The sequence below is a fragment of the Amblyomma maculatum genome, unplaced genomic scaffold, assembly GCF_055883805.1.
Source record: "Amblyomma maculatum isolate TAMU_Amacu unplaced genomic scaffold, ASM5588380v1 scaffold_15, whole genome shotgun sequence".
NCBI classification, from domain to species: domain Eukaryota; kingdom Metazoa; phylum Arthropoda; class Arachnida; order Ixodida; family Ixodidae; genus Amblyomma; species Amblyomma maculatum.
Window position 1 is genome coordinate 1,518,859 of NW_028146740.1, and position 18,733 is coordinate 1,537,591.

The window sequence follows — 18,733 nt, forward strand, 5'->3', positions numbered from 1 at the left end:
TCCAACGCACGCTTTCCTCTCAGAGCGCGGTACAAGAATCTGCAGTGCTATGAATCTCACGACCATAAAGACAGCTAAATTAGCCTCTAGCTAGCGCATACATTGACGTAACAACTCACGTTTGAAAGATCGTTCATATGCATAGTCTGGCGTTCGCAAAGAGCACGACCACCGTACAGCTACTGCAATCACCGCACGCACGACTCGCTCAGCGCGAACCGCGCTCTGTCCGCCATGTTTAGACAGCAAAGTAGTCTGCATCGATGTTGACTTCGGCGAAGCCGTCTTCGCGAGAATTGGAACGCGTCCCAAGATGGCGGCTGCTCGCGTAGCCGTCTAAGTAGACGTCTACAAGGGGGTATTGGAACGCACCCTAAGAATTGGAACGCACCCTTAGCGCGTTACTATGCCCCGACCTGGGCATAGTAACCGCAGTGCTACACGTCAGATGGACCCAGACAGCCCTGAATTCAGACATGTCCCTGACTCGAAGCTTGACCTCGTTCTTCCTGAGCACCCGCCTTCGTCTTTTTTCGCAAAGCACGTTTTCCCACTGTGTTCCCCGTTCTGGCTCTCCTTCGCCCTTTTACGCCCAAGCAGCTAACTGCTTGGAGCGACTCAGAGGCCTCCAGGCCGACATAGATATTCTGGCAGTACCGTTAAAAGATCTAGCCAATCTTTTGACACCGAAGCTCCCCCCTAGGTATATTCAAACAGATCTGTCCAATATGCGTCCAAGCTGGAATCTGATACTGGCAGACTTTTTGGATGCAAGCAGAGCAACGTTCATGTATCGCTTTGCACATGGACGGCTTCCCATCCGCAGCAAGGCATTCACACGAGCGAGCTGTTTGCCCGTTCTGTGGTGGTCGTGAAGACCTTGTGCATATTTTTACACAATGTCTTCTCCCAGCAGCCCTCCTTCGACGAGTGGCTACCTTGTTTAGCATTCCAGGAGTGCCATATCAAACTGTCCGGTACCTCAACCCGTTACCCAGGCATGCTGTGAAACAGTTTGTGCTCTTGCTCGTTGAGTGCATGTACCAAGTCTGGTCTGCCAGGTGCGCCGCTGCTTTTTCGCGCAGTGTCCCAGGCCTTCATGAGGTACTCGCACGAGTCCGCAGGGAGGTCTGGTTTCACCTAAGCCGTGAGCAGCGTCACCTCAGCGAGCAAGACTTCATAGACATGTGGAGCAGGCCACCGATTATTTGCGAGGTTTCTGGGCGTACCATAACAGTATCGATATGAAGCCCTTTAAAGTTACAGTTGTCCTTCAGGGCATCCGAGGGCATCCGTCATCCCGAATCAAAATCCTCCTCCCCCCGGACATCCGGGAGGAGGGGGAGGTACCGGGGATGATGTATGAATGATGACGGGCAGATAGGTTATGTGAGACCTTGAGGTGCGGTGCCTTCTGGTGCCAAACCTCCTCCCATCTGACAACGGTACCCTTAGCGCGTCCATCATGCGCCCATGGTGGCTGAAGTGCAGCGCCCTCACCTTTCCCTCTAGTTAGTGTAAGGAACTCTATGGTCCGAGCTGACCAGCACGGCTTCCCACTGCTCGGGAGAAGGGAGCTGCTGGCGACCAGTTATCGGCCTATAGCTAAAAACGGCGACGAGAAGCGGCAGACATTTTACGATTTTACAAACGAAACGTGAAGTTTTACGTCACATCCGGCAAGTTATTCCTCCTCTCTTCTTTCAACTGGCGCATGCGCAGAAGCGACGGAGCAGAAGGTTTGAAAAAAGTTCGCGAGTCGTGCCTGCATGCATGCTTTGTTTTGCTGTTCCGAGGACGAAGATTCGCCTCGTGTGTCGGCATGTCGGTTACACTGAGCGGCAGGCAGCTGTCGTTGATGCTATTCGTCTCCTTCCTATTGGGCGTCGGCGCGGGTTACAGATTGAAAAGCCTGCGGATCCAGGGGCCGTATTACGCACCGCTCTCAAAATCGCTCTCAAGTTTGAGAGCGTGACGTCAAAATGACGAGGCTCAGACATGTGAAGTGTGACGACATCACGGCTTTGGCCAATTACAAGCAGGCTAGGGTGCTTAATAGCAAAGCCCCACCCCGGAAACTTTTATTTGCACGATAAAGGGGCCGTGTGCAAACATTTTTCGTGAAAACGCAGCGAATAAAAGTATAAATGTTCTATTTACCTAAGAAACATTGTTCGAAGCTACAATACGGCAACTAAAAATAGAAGCATTTTCAGTATTACAATTAAATGTGCGCCTAGGTAACGATTTCCGCCGCGAGGGTCAGCTGACGACAGCGAGGCGTGAACATGGCGGCCTGCAAAGAAACAGCTGATTTTCCAGTCTATTTGCTGCTTTTTACGCGTAGTTTAAAATCGAGGTCCTCTGCGGATGTTGTTAGTTGCCGGAAAAATCTGACTGAAAGCAGTAAAGGCTACGAACCTGCAGTGAACAGCTTGGTGAAAGTGTTTGTCACGAAAATAGCTTGCTGAAGAGTGTTTTTCATCAGTGCTTACCAGCGATGACAAGAGCGACGAGCGGTAGCCATGTGATCTAGTGTTGTTTCTTTGGAAAATACAAGAGGAAAATGAAGGCTACACTATTACTTCTGCCGATAGATGGAAGCTGACAGTATCAGTAAAGTAGGTGTCAGCCGCTATGCAAGAGCTCGCGACTGCAGTGCGGGAAACGAGATCCCACGCACGACCCTTCACCACTGACTTGTCGTGCAAGCCCAGACTCGCTGCTGTGCTTCGCAACCAGTTGACTTCAGGCACATTGGGCTCGGTTCTTTATATTGCGATTGATGCTACTGCTGCTCCATTCCGTTCATGTTCAGTAGCTGATGTTCTGTGTGAGGTACAGAAACCGACGTTTACGCTCCGTTTTGGTTTGTTTAAGAGAAAGAAAGCACTCTTTTTTTTTTTTTTTAATTGTCACCGAGGCGAGAACGAGTTAATTCTACCAGACCTCAGTTTAGAGGCGATAAAGGTAGGCCTGAGCAGGGATGTCTAGTATGTTGCATTTCGCGCAGCGGTAAGAATGATGGTGTTGGTCGCACATTGTTGCAAGGCCTCTCTGACGGTGTCATAGCTTCTGTTCGTGCTAGACGGTGTCCACTCTGTCGGCAGGAAAAGCAAGCGTATCATGCATGTGATGCCGCGAGCGAGCTCGAAATTGGCTCAATTTCTGCGATCGCACTATGACAACTAGCTATCAAGTGCCTTTATATCCATCAAAGAGTCTTTAGTGTTTCAAAATATGTTCATTTTACACACATTACGCATTCTCTTTCAATATTGTGTGAATTATGTACAAGCCTTTTCTATTAAAATATTAGTTTGAACAGAAGATGAATTTTTTTGGTCATTTTTTGAAAAGACTTAGAAAATAAATGCCAATGACAAAAGTAGCTGTGCAAAATGTGTATATCACACATTTATGGCGTAGTCATTTATTGGATGCTTCTAGTTTAGCTTCCTCTACTGTCTTCAAGCTGTTTAGCATTCTTCTTGACAGTGTTGCACGTTTTATTAGTGTAAAATAACCTTTATTTACACATAGCCCCAGCAATGCATTTGTTATGATTGCAGTTATTTTATTGTCACTAAGATTTTTGTCATTCAGCAGTCATTCTGGGCACTGAAGCCAAGTAAAGTGCACTATTCTCCTAGCAGCTGCTACAGCAGAGCAGCAGCTACAGCTTTGTTATATCTGATATATAAGCATTTTGTATACTGCACCATGCATACAGTACCTATTTGTATAGGTAGCTTCAATATGCAATGGAATGGCTTCTTTGGGCCTAGTAATTTATTCTCGAATGTACATGTCAATGTTGTATGGTCAATGTATATCAAGGTACATGTGCTTCTCTATATGCTCCCTCTTTTGCAGTAAAAACACTCAAGTGAAATGCTGCTGCCAAGAAATAAGTGTTTCTACTGAATATAAGTGGCAGTAAAAAAAAAAGATCTTTGTTGGTAGTATTTTCTGATTACAGTCAGCATCATGAACATTTACTGCCTTGCTGTAATACTGCACTTTTCAGTTTAAGCATGTTTACACCACAGTGACCACAGCCAACTGTACCAGGCTGCAAGACGGTAGCAGAGAAGAGACAGCGAGCTGGGACTGGGATGGCTTGGCGCTGGTGTAATCAGCCATGACTTCAGTGGGTAGTTGCCGTCTCATGGGTAACCAAAATATGACATCCACTTAGGCCCATCTTTTGCTAATCTCAACAGCTTTTGAGCATGCTTTAGCACTCAATTGAAGATCCATACTAAGTAGCCCACAGCCAGAATTGTAAACATTCGCAGGAATGCTTACAACGTGTGCCAATGCTGTTTAGGCAGGCATCATTGTAAGGACAGCCTTGTAACTTGGTAGTGATGATTACCTGCATAACAGAAGCACCCCGATCTCTTAGGCAGCAAATAAATTTAAACACTATAAATATTTGTCTCCTATTGCTTTTGCCATGAACAAAATTTCACTGCAACATGCATTCTTTGGCATATAGCCCGTCTCAGCATATTCAGGAAATGTATCTCTTGCCGAAGCCGAAATCTAAGTCAGTTTCTCCCTGCAAGGCTTGTTTTCGAAAAAAAAAAAAAAAAGTATTGTCCTCAGAAAAGACTCCCGGTCTTTGCGGAAATGAAAAGAAGCAGGCGTTTTTACGGCGCATTCACTTTCAAGCCGCGAATGTGTCGCAGGCAGGGAGCGTGACAAATGGCCCGAAACCAGTCATCGAGGAGCAAGGCGCGCTGGACAATCAATAGTCCCTTCATCCTGTGCTTTACATATAAAGGGCAGGTATACAGAACCCTTTCGACAGCTATCGCTAGGTCATTTTGAAGACAACTGTTAAAAAACAATGCACGAGTGGGAACGAGACCTTTTGGTTGGGAAAAAAAGCCTTGCAGAGAAGCCGACTTACAACAAGTGGTATTGCACACATCAATGCATATAATCAAGATCATTCGATCACCAACACGGGTTTTTAGATCTTAATCAGGAAAAAGACGCAGGTGTTCAGCAGACCTTCGATCACCTTTCGGTGCACAGGAGTACCGCTATCAAACATTATGGTGTCACAGTGCTGGCAGACAAGGTACAAGACTAGGGACACACACAACTGCACTGAACTTACAACTTTATTTTGGACGCTTTTGATTCGCGCATATATAATTGACAGCAGGATGAAATGAAAAGAAGCAGGCGTTTTTACGGCGCATTCACAAACGCTAGACGAACGCGCCGTGGAGGAGGCGTTGGTCCGGCGGGGCAGCCAGGGTCACGAAATGCGCATGTTCGCGTCGCAGATCTGAGATAAAGCAGGCACAATACAAGTTAACTCTTTGGAAAACACACGCAGTCAATAACAAAATCTACTCACTATTGTGATGTTCACAACGTGCGTAGAACCCCTTGCCTAGCGACTTGTTTCCGTATCCTTGACGGCAATCATCGTTCCGCCCGATGGCTTCCGCTACCGACGCACTGCGTGATGCAAACGATCTTACATTCCCTACGTACGTTGGAAGCACGGTATAATCGTGGTTGGAAGCCTCCGGTAGCAAAAAAATGCGGTGCGCTTGCCGCCGCGGTGACGACGTACTTGCCCGCAAGCCGCCGTTCATCGATGTTCGTCGGCAATCGTCGCGCAGTCACTACACTTTCTGCTTGTTCCCGAGTTGAACAGAGCCGGAGCAACTTGTCCGGCAAGTCAAACGCGTGCTCGTGCTTCATTCTTCGCTGTGGATCGCCGATACAATGCCTCAAAGCGGCGCATCGCAATTTACGCGGCAGCCATTTTCACTCTCAAACGTTTGAGACTGCTTCTGTCGCTCTCAAAAAAACGCTCTCAATTGGCGGCCATATTTAGGGGCTCAACGTCATCATTTCTTTCGTGTTCATGACGTCTGATGACGTCCACCGGTGACGCAGAACTGACCGGTCAGAACTGACCAATAGGACGTAGGCCTTTGAGAGCGATTTTGAGAGCGATCCGTTTGCAGCTATCGGTCTATCTCTTGAAACGGCGACGAGAAGCGGCAGACATTTTACAAACAAAACAAAACAAGGCTACGTCACATCCTGCAAGTTATTTCTCCTCACTTCTTTCAGCTGCCCAGTAAACACCAACCCATCTATGAGACGGCTATAAACTGTCTTGCCAAGACAAGTAAGATGCCCGATAGATGTCTGAGTAGACCTCTGAGATGGCTACTAAACGTATATAATATGTCTTGACAAGATATGCAAGACATTGCCAGATGTCTTGATATTTCTTGTAGTGATCTTGTAGCTCAGCTAATGCACCCACTTTTTTAGGCTACAAGACGTCTTGCAAGATATCTCCTAGAAATCTGGAAGACAAATAACTTATTAAACGTAAGTCAGTCTAGCAGAAAGCTATAAGGCATCTTGCCCAAGACAAACAAGTCACCTTATAGACATCTGAAGTGGCACCGAAGACAGCTGATAGACATTTAAAAGATGCTTTGACAAGATATGAAAGATGTTTTTATATGTCTTGGTACTTCTTGTAGCTGCCTTCTAGCTCAGCTAATGCACCCACTTTTTTAAACTGCAAGACGTCTTGCAAGTCATCATCTAGAGATCATTAAAATAGATTCTGAATGTCTAAAATGAGCTCTAGAATCTCCTGCAATGCTCTAAATTATTTATTCCCAGCTATTTCTCGCAAAACAGTCTGAAATGCTTATGTATTTGCAGAGGTTTTCAACACCACTGCCAGACAAAAAATATAGTCTCATAAGATGCTACAACTAAAGCTGCATTGCCGTCACACACCCACGGTGCTCTTTCACACATTCAGTTATGATGCAAGCTAAACTGATGTGCAATTGTAAATCATTAATTCTCACGCACTACAACTGTTGTCTAGTAATGAGAACTGCATGTTTTTATTACAAAGCGTGCCACATTTCACTGTTAATGGCCATCAGGTGCTCTTTAGAAAGTTTGGTAGTAACTGCACCTAATGCTAGAAAATGAGATGAGTAAACTACAGAACTCTTTAATTTCCTCAACATTATACATTGCAAATAGGCAACTTAAACAATCTCATGCATGTTAAAAGCAAGGAAAGCCACAAGCAACAGTATGCAAATGAAAAAATGTGGTTCTCTGAAGCCTAATATTGTACCAAGGAAGAAAACACCAGAAAGAGCCAACTCATGAACACATGACATGTAAAGAATGATGCACATTGTCATTCATTCTCACAGACATTAAAACTGCAAACAGTAAGTGAGAACTGTACACATTCTTTGTTACAAAACATGCCACACTGTACGGTGACAGCCATGGTTGGGTGCTCTTTGGGAGATTCGGCAATAACTACAAAAGGTGCTAGGAAACAAAATGTGTAAATCATATATTTGATTTTTTTTTCAACAATGCGCTACAAAGTTACAAGCACAGAAACTAGACACTACAAGTGGTATGAAAATGACAAAATAATAATGCAGTTCTCTCCAAGCTTAAAATGATCTGTTTACAAAAGAATGACAACATCCATACTCCAAACAAGAACAGGAAATGACTAGAAATAAACAGGGATAGGTATGCAAAAGTGTACAAAACTGGTTGAGTGGTTGAACGAACTATCTGCATAATGTTTGCACAAAATAAAACAAACCAACAAATTCGAATGAAAAAGCTTCAGTATACAGAAAAAGGCGCTTTCACAAAGGACCATCATCACGTGTTGCATTTCATACTATATGTACATGCATGTCACCAACTGAATGCTGGTCATACATACATCTTGTAGAAACTGCGCAAACACTTGAGCAATAGGCACGACATCAAATCCATTAAAAAATCTATACTGCAAAAAAAAAAGAAGCCAAGACTGCTTCACTGCTGCTGTTCCTGTTAGCATGACTAGAATGCACTGAAAAAAAAATGCAATGGCTGCATGCCTGTCATAGTTACATTCTACTATCATAACTAAAAAGTACTAAGAAAAAAGGTAGCAGGTAAGGGTCATACATCACTCTACAAGAAACACTAGAAGGCACCATAAGGAAAAAAAAAGGAAGGAGCAAAAGGTTTGCATCCCTGTCATTGTACATACCAACCACTATATTCCATATCAAAAGCTGTTTGCAGCACTACAAAAGATAAGGGAAGCATGAACCAGCCATGATGGCACCAACTGCCCTTACCTTTTGTAGTGCAGCAAACAGCTTGCGAGGAGTACAGAAGGCACAGCAAAAAAAAAAAAAGAGAATAAAATTCAGTGTTGCACACGGTGCTGCTCTTCACATTCTGCTGGTATAAAAAGAAGGAAGCTAACTGCTGAGATAGTTGGTTTTCAGAAATAAAAAAGGTATTTAGCATAACACAGACACACACAAGAAGGAAGACACCACGTGTACTTACTACAACTGTTTATTTAGGGGAAAGCAGTCGATGCATAGCTTTCACTGCTGATGTGCACATGTACAAGGAAACAGGAAAACAGCACCAATCTTATCAAAGCAGGTATGAGAAATATCTGTTCAGCCTCAAAGAAAACCTGGAGTGTCACTGGCACAGCTCAAACCTGTTTAATGTATAGATGATATCCTCTGCTCCCTGAAAGCTTGCTCAGCTATGCCATCACATAAGCTACGAAAGCAAACAGGTCGGCTGTCAGAAGAGACATGGCCAGCATTTCGTAAAGTGCACCACCATCTATAAAATTCTACTGTCATGTAGAAAAATCTTATTTTGCACAAGCAGGATTCTGCATCAATGGCCAACTTAGGGAACATGCAAAAGACATTAACAATGAAGGTGAGCGACTTCTCTTGCACCGTAGGATTTGCACCAATTGTGAAAACTGTAGGTAACGGCTCATGAAACACTAGAAGCCCTTCATATTAAAAAGCAGGTTACAGCTGTGTCAGCAGCAAATTGGTTTTTCTTATGAGACTGAAGAAACATTTCTCACGCATAGTTTGACAAAATGGTGCTGTTTCCATGTTGCCTTGTACCCGTGCGCATCACCTGAGTAGGCTATGTATATCGGCTGCTTTCCGCTGAACAGTTGTAAGTGCTGATGGTGTCCTCTGTCTTGTGTGCGACTGTGTTACGCTAAATAGCCTGTTATTATGCATGGAGAAAAGGCATTGAAAAAAAAACAAGGTCTTAATACCACTGCCAACATTCTGGCATGAAAGCATCGTAAAATGAGGGAGCTGGCATGGGTTGTGCATCTGTTATTGTGTACAACCCTAGAGGGCAGAGAAAATTGAAAAAAAAAGAAAACTTCTGGGGCTATCAGATCCACTGCAGTCAGTTACAAATTAAGAATGAAGGGGCGAATATCCCTAAAAGGAGGCTTTTCTGCCAATCAGATCGTTCTCAACACTGGTACCACTTCAGCCCTTGTCCACAGCTAACTAGGCTGGGCAGCTTTTTCTTTATCGGTACTGAACACCAGCTGCACTGCCTCTTTTTGTCACCTACTGCCATGAAAGGGGGAATTCCTTTGTGGCTGAATTGATTGGGAGGCTCCTCTCTGTCAATTGTTGGAGGCCTACCTTTGCAAAATTACAGCTTCAAACTTGAGTTGTAAATGAGCACAGAAGGTGCCTTGATCCCAGCTGCTTGCTATTGTGGCACTGTTCATGGTGGCTGTGCAGCGCCTTTAGATGTGGACTTGGTCTTTGTCACAAGGCAAACACCAACCACTCTTTTGTGACGTCGGCAAAACTAAGTTTCATTGGTGTTGAAGGCTTTCCATGTCACACCTGCCAGGATTAAAATCAAAAGCACGATTTAGATATATGAGCTCCCAAACAGAAGGAAAAAGTCCTACTGTTGGCAACTCTAAGTTTTTGGCACAGTCAAACCATACCTGTGTATTCAGTCAGTAGCCCGCGACTGCCCAGTGAGATGTCAGTCCTGTGGCCCTCATTGCTAAGTTGTGTTTGCAGCACAGACAGGAAAAGGATAGTTGCTAGGCAGCCGTGGAGGTGGTGGCAACCTGCGAGGTGTTCCAATGCTTTAAAGATTTCTTGTGAAGTTTAATAAAGCAAATCACTGACTACAAAACATAGGATAAGAATTTAACCTCAAAATATGTCACATAAGGTTGAGAGTACTGAGTACACAATAGAAATATGTTTAACAAAGACACGCACTAGCAGCACAAAATAGTGCTGAGTATAATATATGTATATTAATAACTCCTTGATGACCTCGAAGGGTAAAACATTTTTTTGTCTTCACCAACAGACACACCTGAAGAGAACCACCATTTTCCTGATTTATACATTTCTTTTTTTTATTGAGAGTCACTTTCTATGCTGGGTAAGGTTCCTGCCTCTGAGTTTACTAAGTGTTTCATTCGACATATGTAGAGAAGAAATAAATCTATGTATCATGTATCTATGTATGGATGCATTACCTATGTATGTATCTATGCATGTATATATGTAGGTACCTATGTATGTATGCATCACCAGGTTTTCCTAGAACAAATGAAAGCAATATTTTAAACAGCGAGCATGCACCCAGAGCAAAAAAAAAAAAGAATGCATAGCTCACTTGCTTGAGCTGTTGGGTAAGTGTTTTGTTTACATGAAAATTCGCGCAGACACAAAATAACAAGAGCACCAAACACAGACACAACAGCACAATGTGAAAAAGAGCATTAAATTCTAAATTCTGAAGTTATTTCTAAGTTAAATAATTCTAAAGTTAAAGCTCAGCTACTTTGGTCATCTGATGAGAAGAGAGGAGTCGCTGGAGAAAGATTTGATGCTGGAAAAGGTTGAGGGTCGCCGGAGAAGGGGTAGGCAGCGAACGCTATGGTTAGATGGCATCCTCGAGGCACTGCAGAGGAAGTGATGTGATGTTAGGAAGATAATGAGAGACCGGAAAGCGTGGCGTGACATGGTCCATAGGGTCACGAAGAGTCGGACACGACTGAACGACTGAATTGAACTGAACTGAAATTAAATGAAGGTATTTCACCTTTGATGCCAAACACCTTCACTTCGGGAGGAGTCCATATGCTATCAAAAGGTTTGCGTGGAGTCACAGCTTTGTTGTTGAGGACAGCCAGAAGGCATACACTGAACCCATTTATAACATGGCTACATTCTATACGCCTTACAAGTAAGTTATAATTCAGTACTCTCTTTTCTTTTCCCAGTTCTGGATAGGAAGAGTCTGTTGGCCCTGAAGCAAGAAAACAAATGAAATTGATATGTTTTTGTGTATTATAATAGGCTTTTCGTCATATGAGGTCCGTCCGAAAGATTTGCTTTCGATTTCTTTCTGTACCAATTCAACTGAAGCTTAATTTCTTAAAACATTTCCGCCAATAAAAAAAAAAAAACCTGAAGACCAATGCAAATAGAGCACCAGCACATCACACAGCATGCAGTTCAGGAACTTAAAAAGAACTAAATTGTGCTTTCTGACTATATGAAAATGTGAAGTCACTTAATCACGGCAATGTAATGGCTGACTGTAAACATTTTATGAACTATTAAAATTAAATCACTGCAGAATGTTTGTACGCCGTTCCTATCTCGCTATGTGTTTCAACTTGTGCCTGTGAACAGGCCGAGAGTATTTTGCTAGCAGTTGGGAGAGTCGCTGTGGCCAGAATGCACCTTACCCTCCCCTCTAAGGCGGCTTATTGAGATCGTTCTCTTTCTTTTTCGCAACCGCGGCATAACTTAGCGCGTATACAGACCTCTGCAGGCTGAGAAACAATGCACGGCTTCCACTGGACGGTGCGTATTTTCTGTATCTTGCTGCAGAGTGAAGGCCACACTAAGCATGCAGACTTTCGTGCTCAGTTGTGTTTCCTGGGAAAGTGTTAGAACCAGCGGCAATCAACGAAAGACGTCGGATCGCCAAGCTAATTTGAAGAATTACATCGCGAGGTTCCGCCGCCAATGGCAGTTCACGAAACGCGGCGAGTGGAATTACAAGCGAAAAACCTTCCTGCATGCACAAAACTGTAGATGCCCCATAAAACACCGCCTTTCGTACTGACTAAACGGTCCGCGCGCGCTATCTTGCTCGCCCATACAGCCTGCGCCGGCGGATGCAAACAACGGTCTTTGCAGCATTTTTATCGGAAAAAGAAAACACTCAGTCACTTTACTGCTCCATAAAGTGATTCATTTAGAAGAAACAATTTCTTACTCACCGAGCGAAGCTTGCCTTGCAGCCAGAAGTAGCAGCCGCTGTGCGGGATACATTTTCAACACAGTCACAAACCAACGGTCTAACGTGCAGACACGGCTAGACACGACGAAATTTTAATTTAATTTAATTTTGCGCCCGTCCATGTCCTCTCCTCGTCCGTGTCTCTTTTTTTAGCGCAATTCCCTTTTTTAAGTAGACACGACGAAAATTTGAAATGGCCAGCCGCCGAGCAGCGCATTGATACAATAACTTTAAAAACAATAGAAATCTGAAATATATTTCATAAAACAAGCTATACAAGTAAAATGTAACTGTTGCTTATGACGTATTTGTTTCAAAACGGTAAATACAACCTGCGTCTTGCGTAATTATTTTGGCGCACTATTTTCTATCTCGCTGTAAAGAGGAGGGGTGCGAAAAGGCCACGGCGCGCGAAGTTTGGGAATGGCGGATCGTGCATAGCTGGCGTTCCGTATTAACATCGGCGCAGCAAATCTTTCCTCTGTGCGAACTACTGGCTTTTATCACACACGGATACATCGCTAGCTTACTTTGTCGTTGTGAACACTCGGAGTTTGGAGTCTTCCGGCGGACTGGACTGCACCCACAGGTCGAACACAATACGCGTGTGGCTATCGGCTGCAGAAATGAAGGTGTCGGCGGCTTTTGTACATTATGTTCAGATACCCATCGCCTAAACAGCATTTCTTGGTGCCATATTGGTCCTGCATGCTGGAAACAGCCCAAATTGCATGCTTAATTCAAAAGCGCAGGCACTTTGGATACAGTATTTTGCAAGCTGAAAAATTGCTAGAACAAACCTTCGACAATTTATAATTAGAGTATGTAGAACAGTGTCGTCCAGTTAAATTGTGTACATATTGCACTATAGCGCATATGTGACCCTGAAACGTCTTGTTAGGAAGTATGGTAGACTTCTGAAGCAGAACTCTAGAAGACATCTGGCGTTAGCCGGCTAATAACTGTCTTGCGTAGCTGAAGACATAAAAATTCTTCACTAGACAGATTCCAGACATCTTGCCGATGATGTCTTCTAGACTAGCACCAAGCAACGTCTTGTAGATGTCTTTGATAGCTCAAGATATATGTGACCAATGTAGACATATCAAGACAGCTACAAGATATTCTGTGCTCAGTGGGTGGCGCATGCGCAGAAGCGACGGAGCATTTCAATAAAGAAGGTCTGGTTCGAGGATCGGGCCCCAGGGGCCCGATCCTCGATATTCGCCTTTTCGGCCATGTTGTGACGTACCCGTGACGTGAAAATTAAGGCGGCGCTAAAACGCGTAAATACAGAAATTGATGACGAAATTTAAAAACAAGAAAAAAAGTTACAAAAAATAACGCCGTCGTCTGCTACTTGGCGCCGATTACAAAAATGCCAACGCTGCGATGCCAAGAAGCTGAAGGGTCGGTGCGAACAGTGTTTACGCTGCATATACGCGTCGCGCGGCAGGGCAAGGCTGAGGAGAGTGTACTGTACTAGTTACGGTCGTTGCGACCACAGTGCATCATAGTACACACGCTGTCGGATGTCCAGCAGCAGCTAGGCTGAACGAACGGCGGTACTCGACGCAAACCCCACAAACAGCCGGTCGTCAAGTGTGAGCGATGCCTCACTTGAGATGCCTGCATGTGGCTAGCTGTGCGTGTTTCATTTATGGACTTAGTCGCGCAGAGAAATCGGCGAGTATCAGGATTAAAGAATTTGTTTACGAATACTGAGAATTGGAAGCGCCCAACAGATTTTCGGGCTGCAGTTTCCTCTAGAGAAGAGACGCACCTGACCGACGACAACGCTGGCCTTCTCAGGGTATCACTGTCGTTGGAAACTGCCTGCGGCAGCCCACCGTTTCCATCATGTTAGCAAGTCTGCTACGGCCGCGGGTATGTCGGCTTCAGTGGTGTAGCGTGCGGATATCGGCCCGGTGGAGCGGCGTAGTGAAAACACGCATAGTGGAGAGCTCGATTAGGCCATATATCTGGCGATCTTAGCATGCGCTGACATCGGACCACCTTTAGCGTGTTAATTCCATCGAAATGCGATCGTCGTAACTGGGCTACGCACATATATATTGCGGGTCAGAGAGCCAAGCGTCTATAATCATTACTGAGCCATCGCGGCGGGGACGTTTTCACGCAGCCGCAAAAATAAGCAGATAAGATTTTCTGGCAGCAATGAAAATGCAATAAAAAGTGTATCCAGATGCCCACTGGCAGCAACAGGTTAGCTTTCACGCTGATGGCATTTAATGTGCCCTGAATTAGACATAGCACGCTGTATGCACATTTCACCGCATGCAGAGTGTCACTGTGTTGTGGCAGATGTATTAATTACCTCGTTAAAATAAAAAAAAAAATCTGTCGGTATTATTCTGCTTGGTTTCTGAGCATGTTGCATAAAAACATTTTATAAAAGTAGCAACACTGCTCGTCTGATGCAGGTGCACATCACACCACAATGTCACAAGAGAAACAAAATTTGTCAGGTACAGCCTAGTTCCTTGCTACTGTTTACCAGTTTTGCACTTACAATAGCATCCGGCACTTTCTTTCAGTGCAGCAAGATTCCTCAGAGGAGAGAAGGGTGATGAGGTCGGCTAGAGAAATGCCTTCACATATACTATTTAACGATCAGGAAGTGAAGGAACAGACATGAAGAGTGAATATGATATATGATGCCTAATTACAATGAGCTAGATGCAGTATGGAAACCATTTTCTTGAAGCAATTGTCATTGAATGTAGCATTCATGCACGCATTAACCAGTGCACATGCTACACAAAGCCCGAACCTGTCTCTGAGTGAAGCAAGGGAGCCAAAGGGGAAAACAAGCGTGACTTTAAGGACACCGTAAGTAAAAAAGTAACAGCAACAAAAAAGAAAAACAGAAGCATGCACGGGGACAATATTAGACAAAAAGAGGCATGAATTGCAAGGCTGATGTGGCCTGCAGCACATTAGGGTGGTGTTCTGGATTTTTTGGCAAAGGTTCTTTAATGCCAGGTGATAATACTGTATGATTTGTATTGGCTTTGCCATCCCCTGTGTGCTCTTCCAGCAATGCATAATGTCCAATGTGCAACTGTCTAACATCCACTCTCTACACTCTGACTCAAAAACATGCTCAAATGAACCTCACCTGAATACAGGCATAAATATGGGAATAAAGCATGAAATTTACTTTTTCGACATTCTGATTGCATATCATTGGAAAACTAAACGTGATTTAAATGAGCGTATGATTTGCAGCTAGTGTGTCTTGTATGCATGGTTTTTCCAACAGGTTGCAGTATAGCTTCTGTCCTTTATTTTGGCAAAACATGCACACTTTAAGAGACCTGCTACTCACGTAACACATTCCCTGTAGCTTTAAACAGCTCGTCGTTGACTAACAATTGGTGTATCATTTGCTTCCGGTACTTTTTGGCATTTTTTTTTTACATGCACCTGACATGAAGCCTTGCTTATAAGAAAACTGAAAATTACAATATACAAAACAATACAAAATTTATTTACAGCACTGCACACTCTATAATACACAGCCTAAAATTAAAGGCTGTCACACATTCAAGTAATTAGAGTATTGTTGTACTTGTACAGCTCATCGCCATATATGAAAGGTGGCACGGCCTTGGAGACCAAAGAAGAGAAATTAGTTATACAAAGCAAGGGAACACAAGATAGGGTCAAAAACCCATTCTCCAAGTGTTTGGCCCAAGAAAACCCCAGCACCAGCAAAGCAAGCACCCACTGTTTTACCAATGAGTACCCAACACCACTGAGGATTGGTCCCCAAATGCTCAAACCAACTGCAACTACAGTCAAGGGATGCTATGCGTTCCGCAGTATTACCAGTATCAAAGGTTATGGAACTCAACGTCATTTAAATGGTAGTCGGCACCTGGGACAGAGCAAGTATTCCCTGATTCTGTTATGAACAGGGCAAAGGTAGTTATAGTGTGTGTAACAATGATTTTATCTGTGCATAAATGCCTGCCACACCTAGAATGTTCCCTTTATGCAGTCTACCAAAAAGCAGAAATGTTTGTCTCAGGAAGACAAGCCTTAAGCATTATTTCAGCAAGTCACTCAATGTGACGGCTATCAGGCAAACCAGCACAGCACTTGAAAACTTCATGCTCTAAAAACAATTGTGGGGACACGCAAGCTCAGCATTTACCGCTATGACACAACAGCTTTTATGGCTCCTGTCTGCAGACTCTCATTCGTGTGAATCGACTTTGCTACTGCTAACACCTAGTATTTATTCTATGATACATATCAGTAGCATATACCTGTAAGTTATCCAATTATGTGAAAGACCACTTGTCTAGATACCTATAAAGCCCACTCTAACCAAGCTGTACGGATGCGGTTCCATGGCCTAAGGGTTGCCTGTCTTATTACCCAAAGATCCTACAAGGTTTATCACCTCACACATTCATCTCAAAGGTGAAGCCAGAGTCATCACATTGAGTACTCGGCCATGTCACCTGTCTGAAATGTGCCCAAGATTTTCCACTCACAATGTCGCGTTTTGTGCAGAAAAGAGGCTTTAACGTTGCTGCATCAAAAAAAAAAAAAGCAAGAAGCCAATAGCTGAACATCTACGCTACATTAGGCTCTGCTGGCTCGCAAGTCATTTGACCACAGTGCCAACAGCCAAGTTATAGATGCAGCTGTGGCAGAGGCTGTACCACAGAAACAACAGATGAATGTGGTCAAGATAAAATGAAATCGCTTTGTTCACAAATTCTTCAATACATCATGAAAAAGAATGGCTCACTTATGGATAGTATGACGTCTACTGTGTTCAATAGGATTGTACCTTCAGGTAGTTACCTTTTGAATGCAATCTTAAGAATATATTGTGGTGTTCAATTTAGGCTGTACACATAGCAGACGTGCAAAATATGGAACACATTCTGAGGGTTAAATGCAGAGAGGATTGCTGAAGCTGATATAATAGGAAAGCATAAGGATACTAGATAACGTAGAAAACACATGTGACAATAGGATAGGTGTAAGTGAAACTAGTGCAGCTGTCACTTATGAGAGCAAAAAGTTGTACAACTCAGTACTAGCACAATGGTACAAAATGTTGAAAAGTGATGATGAAACACAAGTTTCCTTGAAAGTGCTTCTACATAAATGAAATGAAAGTGATTGGCATAAAATTTATGCCCCTTCCTTAAAATTCTCAATTTAAAACTCACAAAGAACAATGAAGATAAGGCTGCAAAAGCAACTAACAGAAAAAAAAATAATGAAGCAGTTATACACAGATGCAATCATTCGATAAACATCTCGAGTGATGAAGCCATGCTCCAGTGGCTTAGAGCATAAATATGTGAGCTTTACCAACCCTCTTTTAACATATGTGAGTGCTGGAGGGCATGTGGCAGCAGCAAGAATGTGTCAAGAAGCAACTGGCCCAGATAGCAGCCTCATAATAGGGGTATGGAAGGTCTACACACAACGCTATCATGGAGGGAGATATTTTATGGAACAAGATATGTAGCAATGCACAAAAGGAGCAAAGCATTTTGTAGAGCTGCAGTCAAAAATTTATGAAGGACAATCTTATCAAAAAGTTTTCATTTCATTCCTGCGCTTGTGCATCATTATTGTGACTATGGGTTATATAGTGAAACATGAAATGTCAAGCAATTTATCTCGTACACAAATGAATGCATTCTTGCCCCTGTGAAGCCACCTTCAAGAACTTTTGCCAGTGGGTGCACATGCACATCAATATCACCAATATCACCTAGTTACAAAACAGAGAAGTCAATAGTTGCCTTTGTGAAAAAACTGAAGAATACAAAAATATTCATTGATAGCCGAGCCACACAAATGATGCAAAGGTTAAACAGGTTATCTGGGATCTTGATTAACATCACTACAAAGCATCAGTAATAGCAGTGCAAAATGAAACTGGCAAATTTTGCAAAAGTGGAATCTAAAATTGCCAAAATGGGTTGACAAGTTGGCGGGGGCCTCATTTTCCGTGCATACAACAATGAAAGACAATGACCACCAAATAGATGCACAAATTATCCTCGGGAAAACTAGTTGATTGCTGTTCATCTACATTCAGCATATGAAGGAAGCAATAGAAAACAAGCATAAAGGCAACCAAATACAAAGAAGCACAGCTCGCTTCACTCTGCAGTTTGTGGAAAAACACAGTGGGCACCTCACGTTTCACCCTAGTAGCACACAAGATAGGTGTAACGAAATGGACTCTGCTATGGTAAACGACTGCAGACACATCCACCAGGGTGCACGTATGTCAAATATTCTCACTGAAGTAGTACATCGCAGACTGCCTGCTTGCCACAAACACCAAAGTGAATTGTGAACTATTGGTGCCCGCACGTCCTACTCAGAATGGCACTTCTGGAGGTAGAAGGAGAACGTTTTTGTACCTTCCTGTGTTTCATTGACATGAAGCACTTAATAAAATGCACACTGAGTTTAAGCAGAACACAAAAAAGCAAACTATACAACAAAGAATGACAGCTCTCAGCAA

General features: G+C 43.5%; 2 long non-coding RNA genes across 2 annotated transcripts in view; one reads left to right on the forward strand and one right to left on the reverse strand.

Moving 5' to 3' along the window:
• The window catches only part of LOC146171916 (uncharacterized), a 55,736-nt gene that overhangs the window by 36,271 nt on the left and 732 nt on the right, over positions 1-18,733 (forward strand). The gene's annotated exons all lie outside the window — the stretch shown is intronic.
• On the reverse strand, positions 7,012-12,282 carry LOC146171917 (uncharacterized). The gene is made up of 3 exons (XR_014702665.1): positions 12,176-12,282; positions 9,863-9,991; positions 7,012-9,755 (listed from the first exon to the last, which is right to left on the reverse strand). It is a non-coding gene; the product is annotated as an uncharacterized LOC146171917 (long non-coding RNA).